Source organism: Acomys russatus, chromosome 15 (genome assembly GCF_903995435.1).
Source record: "Acomys russatus chromosome 15, mAcoRus1.1, whole genome shotgun sequence".
Lineage (NCBI taxonomy): Eukaryota > Metazoa > Chordata > Mammalia > Rodentia > Muridae > Acomys > Acomys russatus.
In genome coordinates this window covers 15,607,296-15,620,348 of record NC_067151.1, presented here as the reverse complement: position 1 = coordinate 15,620,348, position 13,053 = coordinate 15,607,296, and positions in this window count along the sequence as shown.

The following is a 13,053-nucleotide window of genomic DNA, read 5'->3' as shown; positions in this document are numbered from 1 at the left end:
TTTTCCCAGTTAGTGATCATTGTGGGAGAGCCCTTGTGGGTGATGCCATCTCTGGGAAGGTTGTCCTGGGTTCTGTAAGAAAGCAGGCTGAGCAAGCCATGAGGAGCAAGTCATTAAGCAGCACCCACCCTCATGGCCTCTGCAGCAGCACCTGCCTCCAGGATCCTGCCCTGCTTGAGTTCGTGTCCTGACTTCTTTTCCTCCCCAACTTGCTTATTGGTGATAATGTTTCATTGCAGAAAACCCTAAGACACTATCTATCTATCTATCTATCTATCTATCTATCTATCTATCTATCCATCACCTAGCTATCTACCTAGCTATCATCTACAATATCTATCAGTTGTCTATCTATAATCTATCTTCTATCATTTATCTTTAATCTATCTAATCTATGAATTAGGGCTAGAGGCTTGGGAGATGTTGGGGACATTTTTTCCCTCTGGTAGTCACCATAATGGCTCAATTGTCTAATGATACTTTTTTATCATAAAACAGTCTCCTATGAAAGTTTTAATTTGTTTGAAAGCTCAAAAAAAGCTTACTTTAAAGAGAGAATTTTATTAGTCTTGACATCAGAGCTCCAACAAATGCTAAGTAAACAACTTCAGTCAAGTGTTTGTGTTGGAAAATTGAATCATAGAGGTCAGCCAATTGTCAAGAATACATTTAAGCAAATGGTTTCCCCAAAGAGAGGTTAAAAAGGGACCTGAAACCAGCTGAGGTTGGCACGACAGCTTTAGAATCTGCTTAATTTTCAAAGATGCACAAGCTATTAGGAAAGGGGTAAAATCATGTTTTGCAAGGTACTTTAAAATAGATTTTCTGTAACTGTATATACTATGCATTTGTACATGATACTTTACAATTTATATTCCTCCATCTGGAGAAACTATAGTCCTTATAATATGGCGATTATTATTTCATGGATTTTGTCAGATTTTTCAATGTGGTTCACAAGAATCGCAATATTTTGCTTTTTTTTTTTTTTTCAATTTAAAAATTAACTCTGAACTGATTCTACAGATTTTTTGCAAGGTAGTTCTTTCAAGGTTTTCAGCACTTAGTGATTGTTTCCTATTTTTTCTAATTCTGAAGACACCAAGGACTTTTGAATATTGTTGGGGCGACCTTTCTTCACATGGTATTAAGGTGAGTCTCTCTATTTTCAATTGTAAAATTCTGTGCCAGGCAGAGAGCTAAATGCTAGCAAGATTCTGCTATTGTCATTCCTATACCCATCACTGGGTTTTCTACTTGTAAATGCTTGTCCTTCCACACCTGCCTAAATGATGGAGGGCTAGCATTCCTCAGTGCCCTAGGTAACCTAAGAGATGTATCAGGTACTGTCTAGCCGCTGATTGGTCTCACTAAAGATCTCTTGGACAATACCCAGTGCGACAAGTATGAGGGTGGCGCTTTCGGACACATAGAGATACTGAGGATGTAAGCAGAGGCGGGAGAATGGAAGAGGACATGAGGACATGGAAAGGAACAGATAGGAACCAGAATGGAGCAGGGAGGTAAAGAGCTAGTGAGGCACGTGGCAGTCCTCAGTGCTAGAATAGTTGGGTTAAGTTTAGAGTAGCTGGGAGACTGCCCCAGCAAGAGGCTTAAGATTTAAACTATATAGAAGTTTCCATGCGTTATTCATACCTCTGCTGGGTCTGCAAAAGCCCCGCAATAGAGTGTAAAAATTTCACTTAAATAATATTCTTTTTTTCCACCCTTGGAGACAAGATTTCTTTATGTAGCCCTAACTTCCTATATAAGACTGGGCTTGAACTCAGAGGCCCCGCTTAACTTCTGCCTCCAAGTACTGGGACTAAAGGTGTGTGTCACCACATCCAGTCTTTATATTCTAAAGCTATAAAATAATAGTTTTGGGGCTGGGGAAATAGCTTAGTTGATAAAGTGTTTGCTATTTGTGTTCGTTTGAACAAGAAAGGTCTTACACAGGCCTATGTATTGGAGCACTTGGTGCCCTGTTGCTGGTGCTGTTCTGCGAGATGGTGGAACACTTTGCCCCACTTCCAGCTTAATCACTCTTCCTTCTGTGAGTGGTTTAAACTGAGACCTCCTAGCCACTCCAGCTGCCTGCTGCCATTGCCACCCTCACCATCATATACTCTCCTTTGGGAAGTGTAAGCTGAAATAAACTCTTCCCTCTGTAAGTCACTGTAGGTCACAGTGTTGTATCACAGCAACAGAAAAATAACTAACACATCACGGAAGCACGGGAGCTGGAGGTGGATCCTCAGAATCTGCAGAAAAATCTGGGCATGGAGGTTCTTGTAATGTCATTGCTGGGGTGGAGGGACACAGGAAGATCCCTGGGGTCTCCCTGGCTACCAGTCTAGGCCTAATTGGTGAGAGAACCTGCCTTAAAAAAAATGGATGGTCCTTGGAAAACAATACCCAGTGTTGGCCTCTGGCTTTGACATGCACAGGCACACTGCCCGAAGCCAAGTAGGCAAGGCTACAGAGAGCAAACAAGCTTCCTGCAGACAGTCCACTGTTTTTGCATGGCTAAGGTGGATTATCCCTGGAAGGCATGGGCCACGGAAGCTTTGTCCTGGAATGGCTCTTGCTGCTGACATGTCTTACCATGCTTGCTATTGCTGTACCTTTATGTGACATGATGAAATTGAACACAAGGAGACCCTCACTGCCTATTGTTTCCTGGGTACTTAGCCACTCCATTGGGCAAATTTCCTGAGGAATCAATTATGAAGATGATTTTATAACTCCTGATAATGATTCATGAATTGGTTTAAATAATTTTAATCCCTCCTTTAGAATAGCAAAAGCTGCATAGGAAGTTCTGTGAGCCTTCACACGTCATTGGCACATAAATAGGTTTGAGGTAGATTTACAATGAAAGAAAAACATTCTAGGTTAGGAGATGAAGTTATCAGGTCTTGGTGTGCACTGTGATAAGATGAGGCATGAACAGAAAATAATTAGCTATATAAGATTTTAGAAATAAAACATAAGATAGGTGACCTGTTTCTCGGTAAAAATCCTTGCTAACTTATGACATAGAAAACTGCTTGTGGAATGAAAGACAGAAATATTACTTTGAACTCATAATAAACCCATGGAGCCAAGAGATAGTTCAAGAATGATTAGTCAAGAGCAGTCTTAATGGAAAGACATGCAAACAATTATCTTGTTGTAACCCCTTGGGCCATGTTAACCTTAAACCTTGTCAACCTATGACAAGGAAAACTGTTGTTCTGAACTTACAACGATCTTGTGAAATGAAGACATAAATAAGAAATGTTTAATCAGGTATGGGCCTTAACAGAAAACCATAATCAATAATCCTGCTATGCAACACATTTTGTAATAGTTACTTTTATGGTTGTAAGGTAATTTTTCTTCTGCTGTAAAGACTTTATCTCAGATGGTATAAAAAGGGCCAAGAACAAAGAATAAAGCCTGTTCTATCCAACAACAATGTATATATCTGTGTAAATATATATATGTGTGGAATGTTGTTGGTTGGAGCTAGAACTTTTGCTTCATTCACCATCCATCAAATGTATGTATGTATGTATGTATGTATGTATGCATGCATGCATGCATGTTTGAAGGTTTTTTTAGCTTGCCTTACTCCATCCATCCAATGTATGAATGTGTGTCTGCATGTCTGCTTCTTTGTCTGTGGGTATGTATGAGGTGATCCATTGGAAGCAGTGGCAGTGGCCACCTGGGAACAGGGTTCTCCAGAGAGCAGTCCCTGTGGAGGAGATGCTGGCCAAGGTCAATGTCACCATCAGAAACAAACTTACGGAAACTTGTTGGTTGGAGGCCCTCTGCTTCATCCATGCATGTGTGTGTGCAGGGTTTTTTCTTTTCTCTTTCTTCTTTCTTGTCAGCTCACAAACAGTTAATGAGCTCAGAACACCTGGCAGGCTGGCATATTCATGCTGTCACTCTCAGTTAAAGAGCCCAGAATTTTTTGCTGACTTAGGTAATTTTCTTAACAGCCATATATTAGTAGGAGGCATTTGCCAGAAAAGCCACTCTAGCTTTCAAGAGAGCAAGAGAGCCTGTATAGCTCAACTGATAGAGCATCAGGCTTTTATTCTGAAAGTTCAGGGTTCAAGTCCCACCTCTTCCCCTTTTGATCATCTGCTGTGACTTAGGTAGGGAGGGGGTGCTGACTCTATCTCCACCTGCCTCAGTTTCCCCTGACTTGTCAAAGCTGGACTTTGGTACACCCCCACACACATGTGTATCCTTACTGTGGTGGTTTCAATAAGAACAGCCCTCATAAAACTCATATTTGAATACTTAGAGAGTGGCCTTGAGGGAGGAAGTGTGTCACTGGGGGCAGGCTTTGAAGTTGCAAATGCCTGAGCCAGGCCCAGTGGCTCACTCTCTTCCTGCTGCCTGCTGATCTAGATGTAGGCCTCTTTCTCCAGTACCACGTCTGACTGTGCATAGTCATGCTTCCCGCCATGACAATAATGGATTAAAACCTCTGAACCTCAGAGGCTGGACAGATGGCTCAGTGGTTAAGAGCACTGGCTGCTCATCCAGAGAACTCAGGTTCAATTCCCAGCATCTACGTGGCAGCTCAAACCTCTGAGCCTGTAAGCCAGTCCCAATTAAATGTTTTTCTTTGTTAGAGTTGCCGTGGTCATGGTATCTCTTTACAGCAATAGAAACTCTAGCTAAGCAAACACACACATGAATACTCACACTTGTATACACGCACAATCATAAATCCACATATTGAAGAGTTAAAGATCTAAAGGAAGATAGCGCCACTGTAACAAGTAACGCATTTTGCAGTTTCAAAACAGTCTTTCCTGTTTACTGGAGCATGATGGGCTCCGGCACCCAGAAACACTCGCCTCCCCCACCCCCTGCCTGGCCCCCGCCACCCCAGGTGTGGCTCAGTTAATGTTGTTTGCATTCTCCCGGGGAATCTATTTCTAGTCAAGTCTGATAGAGATGGAAGTGACAGATCAAAAAAAATAATTGCATTAAAGTAAGTCCTTCTTGAAGCAAGGAGTTCATTGATGTTATTTACAGGAACTTGTGAGTGATTCAACTACAGCCACATTACTCAAAAGCTCATTCCAGGGTAGACGAGGACTCAAAAAAGTGCTACCTCTGGACCTCACTGTACAACCTGTATTAATAGACTCTTCTCTCCCCAAGCCAATTATTCACTCTTTATATAACCTTAGGGAAGAGCCTCAAGAGTTTTATGAATTTTCTGTGAGTGTCCTGAACTTCCGTAACCCCTCCACAAGGGAGTGGTTCAATCTGGAGGAAATAGTTGCAACGGTGAATAAGCAAAAACAAAAAAATAAGGCAGAAGATGTGTAAAAATTACCTTTATTACTGGAATGGGAGATTGGCCTCAGAATTAGAGGTGCAATGTACTGGGTAGAACAGGCCTCACTTTGAAGGGAAGCAGGAGGCTGAAGCCAAGACAATCCCCAAGGGCGGGCTGAGCCAAGCACTTTCATTTACTCTTTCCAAACTTAGCAGTTGGTTAACTGACTCCCTCTCCTGAGGACCGGTAGGAGAAAAGGGAAAAAGGAAAACTGATTGGGGAATCTTAGAGACAGAGCCCCTTACTGGCCAATGAAAGTATTAAGTTTCCTTGTTGTATTTCTTTAAAATAATGGAATATAATATTTGTTAGGTCACATAAAGAAAACAAAGCAAAAGTTGCAATAGAGTGTGGTTCCTGAGGAATCAAAATGCTACACATCAAGGTTAGTGCTGAGACTACTGTCCATAGAAGGCTCTGCTGTCTGGGTAGTCTTTGGGTGGCATCTAGTGTAAGGATTTCCAGCTCAAGTACATCTTGGCAGCCAGGAGCCAAGGAACACCGCAAAGTCACACCATGCGATAAACCTCACACAAGAGGTTTATTAGGGGAGAAAAATATAATGGCAACTGCCTCTGAATGAGAGGAAAGACAGTAGTTGGCTGGACAAAAGGGCAGGCTTTTAAAGAGTCTTTGGATGGTGCGCTAGTGGAAAAGTACCGCACAGCAGAAATATTTCTTGGCCATTAACTTTTTTTTTCCTGAGACAGGGTTTCTCTGTGTAGCCTTGGCTGTCCTTGATGCTCTTTGTAGACCAGGCTGGCCTTGAACTCACAGTGATCCTATTGCCTCTGCCTCCCAAGTGCTGGGATTAAAGGCATGGGACATCACACCTGGCCTGAAACATTAAAATATTGAAACTCTAAAACATTAACTTTAAAATTTTTAGATTTCCAAGTTTGGGGTCCGGCCAGGGGCAGGATAATTTTCCACTGGTCTGTTACCCTACATCTGGGAATGTGTATTTTGCTATCGCTATAGGCAGAACTTCTTGCAGCCTGCTGTTTCCATATGTGCTATGTGCTAAACAGAGAACGCCTGCATGACTTGTCCTTGATAAAAATGTTGGGGGTGAATTTAATGAGTTTCTTTTAATTTGTTCCAGTCATTTTGTTGTGAAAACCGTTACTTGAGGCTGCTGAGACTAAAGGCTCTCCCTGAGGAATCATTGAGCTGAAAGGGTTCCTATGGTCCATTGATACAACGTGGCTGGTGGATTCTATTTGTCCTCTTAGTTCTCAGCCAGTTATAATTTAAAAAGACAGTGTAAGGAGTTTTGTCTGCAGGTGGATGGCAAGGCTTACCAGACTCAAATGATAATATAGAGTATGGTAATTTAGAGGCTGTAAGCCCATGGTCTGTGGCAAACTGTACTGTTACTTTATCTAAGCTGAAGTCAGGTGCTCTGGAGTTGCCCTGGGTATGGCATGGGTCACTGTTGTATAGCAGATTTCTCCTACGTGACACATTCCATCTTGGAGGGAAGAATGTTCTAAACTTTTAGAATCTAAAGGAAGGTGAAACATTGCATTCTGCAAATTGTCTAGTGCGTTCATCAAGGCCAGGAAGTAAACAACTCAAAGACTTCAGGAAGTCCCTGAACCTGATCAGATACACTACCCTCTGCCCTTTCAAGCATTAAGGACTACAGAGAGACACTCTTAGACCAGACCACCTCCCTAGAACAATGTTTACCTGGATCAGCCATGATGCTTAGAAGAAGCAGAGACCAGTTACTTGGAAGAGGCTCAAACCAGTTGAGCTGCCTGGAAAAGACCCTCTCCACCCTGCTGAGCTGCCTGCAGGTTGTCTAGTGTACTCAGGGTTTCTAGCTTTCATGAGCTGTCGCCCACATTGCGGTGGGCTTTGGTGATGGCGACTGTCTTTGAGTCATTTCTGCTCCTGTAAGTAATCCCTCACCCACATTCCTGTAAGTAACCCCAATAAACTCATTGGCTCACCAGGGTATGGCTGCTTACCCGTTGGCTCACCTGGGTAGGTTGGTGTAGCAGCCGAGTGTTTGTTACCCATAAGTCCCTCTTCAGTTTCCCTCTGTGTTCATCTTCTGGATCTGATGCCCATTCCTTCCTAGATGAAGGCCACTGGTGTCTTCTGTAAGACAGAACCACTTTAAAGACAGAGACTTGAAAATAACAAGGAAAGCAGGTTTGCCCTCGTCTTAACTGAATTTCGGCTCAGCCTCCCGAGAATTAGGAGAGGCACTCCACCACGGACCCTGAACTCCCTCGCGTTCTCGCTCAGTTTTCAGAGAATATGTTTCTCAGGGTTTTTTATAGCAGTATCGAAAGGGCCGAGATAACAAAGAAGAGGGTTGCTTGCCACTTCTATAGAAGTAGAGGGCTGGCCAATCTCAGCATTTCTCAGCTGAGATGAAAGTCAGTATTTATGCAGCAGCCACCTGGGACCCAGCACAGCATCAATGGGCCTTGAGGTTCAAGACACGAGCAATAAACATGGTGGCCTTCCTGTCTGCTCTTTTGTGAGCACCTGGGTGTTTGGTCTGTGACCTAGGAGTTTTGTGTTCTCTGACAACATTTGAAATAGCAGAAATATTAAATGTGATATTTAAAATTTAAGAGGAGGCTGGCTGGCTAGTCTATAGTGCACCCGAATCCTAGCCTCATAGCATGTGGGCCTAGGCCCTTGCATTTTCTGTTCTGTGTGATCTCTTCTCATCTGCCCTCCTTTGCATTATCAAACACAGACAACAAATTCGTACACATTGCTTACCCATATCCTAGGTCTGTATTAGAATAAATTCCTACAGAAATTGTGTTTTATTGACAGTTCATAATGGATCTTTTCCTTGATCAAACCTTGACTTTGATGGTTTGCTTCATGACTAACTTAATCTTCTAAAATTACACATTTCTTCAAGTTCCATCTAAACAATGGCAGCAAAATATTTCACACTGGATATATTATATGCAATATGTGCCTGACATTTTGGAATAAAAGTATTTGGGCAGTCGCTGTAATTGATGACACGAGAAAAAGAATGTATGAAGTTGAATAAAATTTGAAAAACAACTTCTTATTCCTGCAACATTAATTTTATGTAAGTTATTAATTTATGTAAGTGTCAGAATATTCTGTTATATACTATTTTGGCATTTCTATTTCATGTATCTGTGTCTGAACTACCCGCTATTTAAGCGTACGTAAGAGAAGAAAACAAACAAAAACCTAGCTAACTGGCGAATGCCAGCCCTCAGGCTCCAGTTCCTGTTTGGCAGAAGGGGAGACGGGAACAGAGGGGCAGTGAAGCTCAGCTCAGGAAGGCCTCCTGGGACTTCCAGCAGTGTCCTGTCTGAGTGACTCTATGGCTTCCTCTCCAGGTGTAACCAACACAGAAGCAGCACAGGTTTTGGGTGTAAAGTAATTAAAAGCAGTCTCGGTGACAATATCTGCATTTCTTCCCATTACAAAACCCAAATGATTCTGTTTGTCAAATGTGGTCGTTAGAGTGGGAGATCACTTTCTGAGTCTTAGGCCAGTGATAACAGCTGTGATAATCCTTTCCAGGGCTCTGCCTTTGAAGAGCCCAAGGCCCTGGTGACAATTGCATTGACGTGGTGCCCTATGTGTGGAGAAACCAAAGGGCTGTGTGTGATAACTGCACCTGCTTGCTGCCCTCTGTGAACAACTCAACAGACATCATAGACGAGAAGAGATTCTCACTAAGTTTGGGGGTAAAGAATGTGACCAAGAATTATCTTCTTTACACACGAAGGAAGAGAACTGAGATCAACTTCGGAGGAAAGCAGACACAGTTTTGTTACTGCAATATTTTAGGGCCCCATGTGGTGCCTGGAATAAAGTGGGTGCTTGGAAATTGATTATTTGAATGAAGAAGAACCAAAGGGGCAAGTAAAGAATTCAGCCCTAAGGCTGGACCATTTCCTTGCTCAGGGCATTTTGGGCTGCATAAGAAAGGGAACCCAGAGGCAGGCAGGCATTCATTCCTGCCTTTAAAAAATTATTATTATGGCCATAATGTGAATGTGACCAGCTGCATCAAGCTCCTAATGCCTTCACTTCCCCACCACAATGTGGTCAACCTTGAACTGTGAGCTAAAATAAACTCATTTTCTTTTAAGTTGTATCTTATCACAGTGGGAGAAGAAAACTCCCTTAAGTCTATCTTTAATGCTTTTTAAAGTTTAGCAATATGGAAGGAAAAATAAGGCCAATATGTGTAGCTTTTATCAGCCTGGAAACTTATAAGAGTTTTTTTAAATTATTATAATTTTTAAAAATAATTACCAGATGTTCCTAGTTGTAAGTTTCTTTTGGTTTGTTTCTCCAGGAATGAACTGAATGATTTTAATCTATGATCTTAAGACTTTAAATATTTTAAAAGTAATTACTTTATCATATGTTTTCCTGATTATATTGGTTAGTTATGGAGGAAAAATAATTCTTAAGTTGGCTCTCTCTGTCCTCATTCATTTAACTTAGCATTTTTCTTAGTTATCTGAAAACAGGTCTCAGTTTTTCTTCTCTTTTTGCTGAGGTTCTCAAGCCGTGCTGAATCAGATCTCTTCTTTATCCAGGAAGGCTGTAAGTGCTATTGAACATTTGCTTTCCCTGTGATCTTGTCTTCTTTCTGGGCACTTAACCTCAAGATGTTACTTCTCTGCATCACAGCTTTTTTTTTTTTTTTTCAGGGATGCATATTTTGATCTTGGAGAGAGAACGCCCACAACCTTCCTCTTGTTAGCTTTATATACTTATCATTTTGGAAGATTCTAACCTTTTGCTTCCTTCTAACGCTGGAAACTTCGCTCAAGGAGAAATTAAGAAAATGACAGCATCATAAAATCTCTTCTTGCTGGCGCTAATCCTGCCAGCACAGAAAGAAGATGAATATGCAATTGTGAAGCGCTGCTCTGTAGAGTTAGCATATTATTAATCTGTCTAAATGATGCATTTGTTTCATTAGAGCCTATTTCTAGAAATATCTGTGGTCGGGGAGAATAATGGCACGTCTACAGTGTTTATACGCTATTTATCTAGAGGATTTGAATCAAATAAGTTGATTTTCTGGAAAGCATATGGTTTGGGCTGTCAGGAGCAGCTGTTTATCAGGCATAGAGGCCTGACCCGTGTGATAAGCAGGTCCTGGGTATTAAACAGCTCTGAATAAACATGAGATAGTAGCAGGCTGGACACATGTGGCCACTGGGCAGGTTACAGGATTTCAGGTACCTGTTCCCCTAGCTGAGCCAGTCAAAGCCGGCGGAGTCCAGCACTGCAGGTGTGTTGTCATTTTTGGTAAGATAAGGCTGAGGACAGTCAGTCTCCAAAATTTCCAAGTGTCTTAAAATTGTCACCATTTCTTCCAACAAATACACTGTGTTCTCTCTGCATGGCCCCTGGTGGACACACATTGTCCAAGGGATGGTTTGTGAACTTGAGAAGCTCATAATTCAATTACATTTACTGTAAAAGATTCCCTCTGAGCCATTAGTGGTGTCTGGCTGAGTCCCCTTGCACTAAGGGATCTGTCACTCTGTTTTCTATCCGTTCCAGAAATCCATTCCATAATAACATGATGACACCAATAAAGTTTCATCGTCTCCCCCCTTAAGACATATTTTTAGGTTGGAAAAGAGGAAAAACAAGAAAACGAGAAGCAAAGCAAAGGATGCATTCAAAATTATATCAATCAGAAACAATCTTGTTGATATTGGAGCATGTGACATTTTCTTTTAAAATTACTATATTGTACTTTTCAGTGCGAATAGATTTATATTATATTGTCTGTCTATCATCCTGAAGTATATTCGATTAAATTATAACTAAGGGTATGACTTAAATGGAGAATACAAACTATCACCATTCCCAGAGAATATGTAAATGCTGTACTTCATTATTTCATAAGTTCAGGAAATAGTAAAATTGTAATACATATCAGTGTATGCCTACATTTCAAATTATAGGCATAATAGGAGAGAGGAAGCCATGAGCAATCCAACTGCTATCAACGTTTTGTTGTTCTGTCTAACAAATGTATCCTCTTTGAGTTTTATATACATTTACATAATTTTAAAACAAAAGTTATCATGTTTTACAAATGATCATGTTAGGTTTACATTACTCTATTTCCTTGCATGTGAGTAAATAAATCTATTTCACATGCCTGGAATTTTAGCACTCATGAGATAGAGACAGGAGAATTGGGAATCTGGGGCCAAATAGAGAGTTGCTCTAGCCCATCTCGAGCCATATAAACACACCAGGTCTCAAAAGCCAGAGCCCCTGACCTTCAGTTTGGATCCAGCTGGCTCCTACTTGTTGCAGCAGTCACGTGACTGGTCAGAAGCTATTGTGGGCTGGCTGGCTTCTGAATTTTGACATGATTCACGTAAGACTAGAAGAAAGAAGGATGCCAGAAACTTCATACTCTGCATTTTGTTCAAGATGAGAATAAAGACCAAGAGGTGGGGACCAACAAAAATTAAAAATACAAAAGCAGTCATCAGCAGCGTCCTTTCTTAGCAGTTTATGCATGAGCCACTAAAAGACTTAGTAACTCAAGGAACCAGAACGGGTGATATAGTCTTCTATGTGAGACTGTGGTGTGGACCTACAATGGATGAGCTGTGACACAGGCTGAGACTGAGTTTATCCAGGCAGGAAAAGGCCTGGTAAGAGGCAGAGAGGCAGGGAAGGTCTGTTATCATATAAAGAAGTGATGGTAGAGTCTGGAAGGTAAGAATGAGCCTGGTTATGGAGTCTAGGAATGGGCGGTTGTCAAAAGCCAAGGAAGAGAAGTGGAAGACGTCAGCACCTTCTAGTAAGAACCTTTAAAAAAAAGAACTGTTTTATTGTGTGTGTGTGTGTGTGTGTGTGTGTGTGTGTGTGTGTGTGTGTGTGTGTGTGTTCGCATGACTGCAGCACCCACAAAGCGAGAAGAGGGTGCCAGATCCCCTGGTGCTAGAGTTCAAGGTGACTGTGAGACCACAAGTATAGGTGATAGGAACAGAACTTAGGTCTTGTGCAAGAACAGCATGCACCCAGTGCCACTGAGACTTTTTCTCAGCAAGAAAGGACCCCAGTGCCTGGAAAAGAGAAGAGATCCTGACTGCTTTACTTAGAAGTGCTAAGCCTGGGGTGTGGAGGTCCTCAAACAGGACAAATGGAGGAGAAAGAGCAGTGACTCAGTCTGGATCTAAGATAGGGAACACCAGAGGCAGCTTTGCCAGTGGGCCAAAATCTTAGTCGAATCCAGAGAAGGAAAGGACAGAGCCAGCTGGGGTGGTTCGATGTCCTACCGGAAGCGGGGGAAAGAGGTGTTCCAGTTAGAGATGGCTGTGCCAATCTGAAGCTGTGAGGCATCTGCTGTTAGTGGTGCTGACAGGAACAACACTAGTTAACCTGCGTCACTCATGGGACTAGAGAGGTCATTTTGGTGGTTAAGAGCCCTGGCTGCTTTTCCAAAGGACCTAGGTTCAAATCCCAGCACCCACACGGCAGTTTACAATTGTCTGTAACTACCGTGAACAGACATACATGGAGGCAAAATGCAAATGTAAATAAAATAATTAAAAAAAAAAAAACCTTGCACCAGGTAACAGGCCTGTCTTCTTAGATCATAGCACATGGATGCCCTTTCTACATAATGCTATTTCTCATCAACTGACGCTCTGGAAAGGTGTAATTTTACT